We start from the raw sequence: 6,419 nt of genomic DNA, 5'->3' as shown, positions 1-6,419 counted from the left end.
TCTGTGAGGTGCTCAGGAGAGGGTGGGTGTCCCCCAGCCCATGGGGCTGAGCTCCCCTGGGCACTGGGAGGAACTGGGCAGGGGCTCATGGCTCTGTGGGTGTCACTGGGGATCCCCCCACTGGCCTCTGGGGCTTGGGGGTCTTGCTGCAGGGAGAGGGAGGCTTGCATGCCATAACCTCGCATGACCAGCTAGCAGTTTCTGCCTTGTCATCCTCCTCCCTGAAACTGGCTGTCGGTTCCCAGCTGGATTTTCTTTGTCTTGTTCACATAACAAGCTGTCCACGCAGATTTCTCCTCTAATACAAGCTGGCATAACTCTGTTGCACAGACTGATGTCATCTGCTGCCTCTCTGCAGGCTGATGCTGTAAGAAGATCTGGTCCTTTTTTTTTTTTTTAAAGGACAACTACTATTTTCTATAATTTCAGGAAAACGGTCTGCCACAAATAAAAATGCTATATTTTAGAAGTTGTCTACATTTTAGTAACTGAGTTGCTTTCCAAACTGAGTGAAGTTTTCCAGAGTGGCTTTTGGGGTGACCCTTCCAGAAGGGGCTTGTCACACTGCAAGGCCGTGGGATGCAGCCTTGCCCACGAGACGGGCACTTGGCAAGCTCGCAGCCTGTGTTGAAGCATGGAGGGTTTCATATGCACAGGAGTAGGTTTAAAACCAGAGGTCAGTGACAGCGTTATAAGTTGGTAAATCTCTGCCTCTAGCTATATATACATTACTTCTGGGTGTACAGTCCAGAGTCATCTTGAACCACTACCAAAGGAAACCTTTTACCATTAGAAGACTGCCTGTTTTTTTTTTATTTTGGTACTGTATGGTCACTGAGTTGGTCAAAGGCCTGATTTGCCTCAGAATAAAGGCAAACCTGACCTAGCACAAGCCTTCAGAGACCAGCACATCCAAAGCACAAACTGCCGGTCGCTGTTCTCTGGGCAGCGTGGGAGGAGATGCACACACTGCAAGGAGAGCCGAGGATGGGTGTCTCGTGAGATGACCGTGGTGGAGCTGAAGTAGATTTAGGGAAATAGGAAGATTAGACCCACTGGGGCATTGCAGGGCAGTCCTTGCTGTGGTGCTGCCACTCGGGAGGAGACAAATTTCAGGGAAGGAAGGCTTGTAGCTCCTAGCTGAGACCCACCCTCCAGCTGATAACAGGGTTCGTTTGCTTGATGGATGGTCCTGGAACAGGATCCAGCAGTAGAAGTAGCTGGCAGTGGTAGTGGGAGAGATGCCAATACGCAATGTACCTGTATGTTACTGGCTAAGTGGCAGGAGAGGAATGAACACACGGGTTGGTAGCAGGAATGGGTGTGTGGGAAGGATGCGAGAACCCAAATTTGGGCTGCAGGGCCTCCTGCAATCCCAGAGTCCATGTAGCGCTCTCTGCAGTACTGCCTGTCTTGTGTACAAAGGCACGGATCTGATACCGAAAAGCCGCTCGAAGAAACTCTCTAAGACTCATTTTGGAGTTTTAGAAAGCAGGCATTCTTTACTGCAGCGCTGGGTGCACGGCGGATAATTCCACCTAGCGTGCATACCACAGCTTTAGCACCAACAGGTTATATAGAATAACTAATTGCATATTAATCAGATTAGTATACATCATATACATTAAAATGATTGCAACTGATTGTCATAGTACTGCCTACATCCAATCATGCGCAATGAAGGATCCGTCTGAGTTGAAGGGCTGCTTTTGCAACCACCGACCCATTTGAAGTTCTTGCTGGCTGTCCTTGAAGTCTTTATTCTTGTCCTTGCTCTTTGATCTTGAAGCTTAACGCAGTTTCAATCACACGTGGCCAATTTCAACATTGTTCTCATCTAGTGTACAGGAACATCTCGTCATAATCACAAAGAACTGCAAAACTTAGGAGTAACTACCTCTACTAGTTAATTGCTTGGCTATACTTTTGTCTGTTGTTTCAATCATAGTGTTAGTATAAGATTTCTAATAATTATTTACCAAATCTCACTTTTACAGTCACCTAGCAGCAAACCAGTTTCCACAGCTGGTACAAAATATTAAAACCATCAAAATATTTAGACATACCATACAGAACGTATGGAAATATGCTATCAGATCCACAGTCTTGACATGCAGGGGGAGCATGACCCTGGGGAACCTTTAGAGATGGGAGAACTGGGAGAGGAAGGGTGGGCTGTACATGAGTCAGGACAAAGCCAGGCTGCTGGTCACGGTGGTGTGTTTAAACTGGAAGTTGCCAGAAGGTTGGCATGCCTGCAGAAGCACCTGGAAATGTTCAGTGCTACTCTGAAAATGCCTGTAGGAAAATAAACAGCACAATCGCAATAGGTGTGGAGGCTCAGAATGTTCACATCGGTGGTTACTGCCACACAGAAGCTGTAGCAGCTGAACTTGCACATACTTCTAAGCCAATGCGGAGAACCTCAAAAGATGGGGAACCTGCAGTCCCTGGGGCTGCCTGCAGTGGCCTGAACCCTGGGGTTTAGGAGAACATCTTTCTGTTCAGGCACTTCCCAGAGGCTTCTGAATCTCATCAGCCAGACCCAAAAAACCCCAAACAAACAAAAAAACCCAGTGAGATTTGGGATCTTTACAATAGCTTTCATATACTCTTAATTCTGTGCTTTTTGCACTTTGGAGCAGCAAAATGCCCCATGGAGGATCCACATGCTGTCAAGCAGGCATACAGAAAATTGTTCCCAAAATACACGTAGTTGAACTTACTTCACATTGCAGAATATGAGCAAGCAGTTAATTTCAATATATGGAGTAAGACCTGGTCATGTGATCAAGTATCTTCAAACTTTTGACAGGCTGAGCTGGAGGTACGGAGTTCAAATATTGTCTTCAAATATTAATATTTATACTATCAATCATTATGGAAAAATCCAAATGTTCATACTGACTTCATCGTCACAAAGAAAGCAAAAATAAAATTTGCTTTCCCAATTAATCTTTCAATTTTATGTTACATATACTTAAGACCCTAACTGCTCGGTACAGTTAAGACTTTCAGACACAAAATCAGAAAATAGTATTCTCTTCTTGTGTGGAGAGAATTCAGTGGGTGCTCATTAATCAGTTTTCACTGGTGTTAATTAATTATGAAATGTTTCATGTTCTTGTGTTACAGTGGATAGTTTATGGAGCATAATGGAAGCAGCACGGGGTGCTGCTGTACTTGTGCAAACCCCTAGTCCAAGTGCTTGTTGTGACACAGTGGGTAACAGCCCCCCTGAGCTGGCAGGTTGCTGAAGGCACAATCTGGAGCTCTGCTGGCTTTCTCACCACCTGAACATTGTGCAAAGCTAGCGCACACACATGACCCGCACGGCCACTTCTTGGCACAGCACAGACCTCGCATTTTGCTTTGGTCAAAGAGCTCATTTGTCTGCTTGTGAGTTAATTAGAGCTCATTTCCAGAAAGGCAGCATGGGCGAAAGCTGAGTGCCTCCCTGCTGCTGCGCCTGTTCTGCTGTCTGTGCAGGTACCACTTGTGAGAGAATATGCCAACATTGCTGAGAGAAGCTGACTCCCACCCAACACTGTCCTACAGAGCCCCGTGCTTTTAGGTGCGAGAAAGAGCCTGCGCTCAGCCCAGTTCACAGAACCTTTTATCTGGTGACCAGACACCTTATCAAGAGGACTACAACGTTGTCTGTATGCTAGCGAAGTACTGGCGTGATCTCGGGGCAGAGGAGCAGCAGTGAGAGCTCATCACCTTCAAACCAGGCAGCCGTAGGAGCCTCCCTGCTCCTACGGGAACATGCTCCCACTTGGACAAGGATGACAATGCAACCCGTCATCGGTCCTGGATCATCTCCTTCTGTGCTGGCTCAGGCGTGCCCATGCTGCCCGGCTATGGCGTGCGTTTGCGAAGGTGTCAGCTGCAGGCAGGTGTGGTGTTTTTGCAGCGTGGGCTCAGAGACATTTAGTGGCAGTCCAATGAAAGCCGCAGCCATGGCCGTCCCGCTCCTGGCCAGCCTGTCCGTGTGGCACCGTGCTCTGCTGAGGGTTAGCATTCTCTAACTTGCGGCTGCCATGCCTGTCAGTCTCCCACAGGGCAACCTGCACGTGTGCCTCTGGAGAAAAGTGCACAGCCCCTCTCCCAGCCTGTCTTGCACTCTCAATGCCCAGGATGTGCTCTCAAGCAAGGTGACCCCAGAAAGTTGAGCGTTAGTAAACCTCTCCTCATTTTGAGCAAAGCATCTTTCCCCACTGCTACTGGATTTCTCTTTTCAACCTTTCCTGTTGTCTCCCAGGGACCCATGCACCTACTCACACCCCCCTCTCCGTGATGCGGATGAGAGTACTTGACCGGGGGCTCCGAGTCCCTCTAGACAACCTACATCTTGCTTTGGTTCACACCCGGTGAGAGTCCCCTGCCCAGGACCTGCCTCCAGCCCTGTCCTGCCTGCTTCAGTGGGGGCTGCCCAGTGCTGGGGGGCATCTTTCTGGCCTCAAGACAGGATTTCTGGTCCCCTTCCCCCACTGCCACATCCCTGCCTTGGCACTTCTTTCTGTATAGTGAAGAACTCCACTTGTGTTATCGGGAAGGCAAACAGCTGCTCTCCAAAGTGCAGCGGCTAATACTGAGACACATTGCAGATGAGTCATTCTCCTATTTGGACTAAATTTGCACTCATTTTCCCCGAATCAGGGGTGCTGCTCTCAGATACAGTCAGAACAGGCTCTGCTGCACACAGCAGTGATGTCGAAAGGCCATTAACATCCTCATCTCTGCTGCAATTGGCTACAAATAATGCAAAAGAGCATCACTTCTTGCTCAGTTGGTTGGGCAACCACCTCTGCTTTCTACTTCTCTTCTCACCTTGGCACACAGAAACAGCTTTGCAACAGCAGTTAAATTTTTCATCTAAAAAACCCATGGCACCATCAGGGTGACCCACATCTCACCTCCTCATGCCCCGTATCAACCATCTGAAACACAGCAGCAATGAGCTAAAATTAGATAAAGAGGATAAACTAATTATTATGGATCTCAGAGTAGTGCTTCATAGCAGTTTAAGTCACAGCTGCTGGCTCTGATACGCAGAAAACCAGATCCTAATGGGAATTAAAAAAAAAAACACCACAAAAAGTGGTTTCAGCCAGATCACCTCCCTGAGCACATTCACTCTACTTGAAGACTGGAGAACAAGGCCTGGGTAAGTCAGAGGCTTCCAAAGTTCAACATGTGGAAGTGCAGAGTCCTGCACCTGGGGAGGAGAAACCCCATGCACCAGGACATGCTGGGGGCTGCCCAGCCAGAAAACAGCTTGGCAGAAACAGACCTGGAGGTCCTGGTAGACACTGAGTTGAACATGAGCCAGAAACATGCCCTTGCAGCAGAGGCTAACCGTGTCCTGGGTGGCATTTAGGAGGAGCATCTCCAGCAGATCAAGGGAGGTGATCTTTTCCCTCTGCTCAGCACTGGTGAGGCCACACCTGGAGTGCTGTGTCCTGTTCTGGGCTCCCCAGTACAACAGAGACATGGACATACTGGAGACAGTTCAATGAAGGGCAACTAAGATGCTGAAGGGACTGAAGCATCACTCCCGTGAGGAATGGCTGAGAGAGCTGGGACTGTTCAGAGCCTGGAGCAGAGAAGGCTCAGGGGATCTCATCCATGTCTATAAATACCTGAAGGGAAGATGCCAAGAGGATGGAGCCAGGCTCTTTCGGTAGCGCCCAGCGCCAGGACCAGAAGACACAGGCACTCACTGAAACACAGGAGGCTCCCTCTGAATATCAGGAAACACTTCTTTACTGTGAGGGTGGCCACGCACTGGCACAGGTTGCCCAGGGAGGTTGTAGAACTTCCGTCAGTGGAGATACTCGAAAGTCAGCTGGACATGGTCCTGGGTACCTGGCTGTGGGTGGCCCTGCTTGAGCAGGGGGACTGGACAAGGAAAACTCCAGAGGTCCCTTCCAACCTCAACCATTCCGTGATAAAAACATTCCTACTGATTATCTGCAGCCTGTAATTCCCATGGCATTAATTATCCTCTACCCAAAAAACTGGATGTTTGTGTCACTTCTAATGAGAGCTGAGAATAGTGGGTCATTAAGGGGTGTAAGGAGTTATCCTTAAATCCCAAAATGATGTACTAAACACAAATTACTATCTGAAGCAGACACCTCAAAGAGAAGACTGGTCTTGACATCCCATGCTCCTATTTCACATAAGCTTTTTCTCTTGGAGGTGATCCTTAGCTTTTCAGAAGCCTCGGACTCCTACAACCTTGCATAATGAACACCTGCAATGAGGCTTACAGCCCAGAAGCCCAGGACTAGAGTGAAAATGCAGAGGAACTAGCCCAAAAGTCTCTCTCCCAAGGACTGGGAATCCACAGCTGTGGATTCAAACTAATCACCCTTTCCAAAGATGAACCAGCTCTGACTCAGCAGAATTCT

Source organism: Haliaeetus albicilla, chromosome Z, assembly GCF_947461875.1.
Source record: "Haliaeetus albicilla chromosome Z, bHalAlb1.1, whole genome shotgun sequence".
Taxonomy (NCBI): Eukaryota; Metazoa; Chordata; class Aves; order Accipitriformes; family Accipitridae; genus Haliaeetus; species Haliaeetus albicilla.
This window is presented reverse-complemented; position numbering follows the sequence as displayed.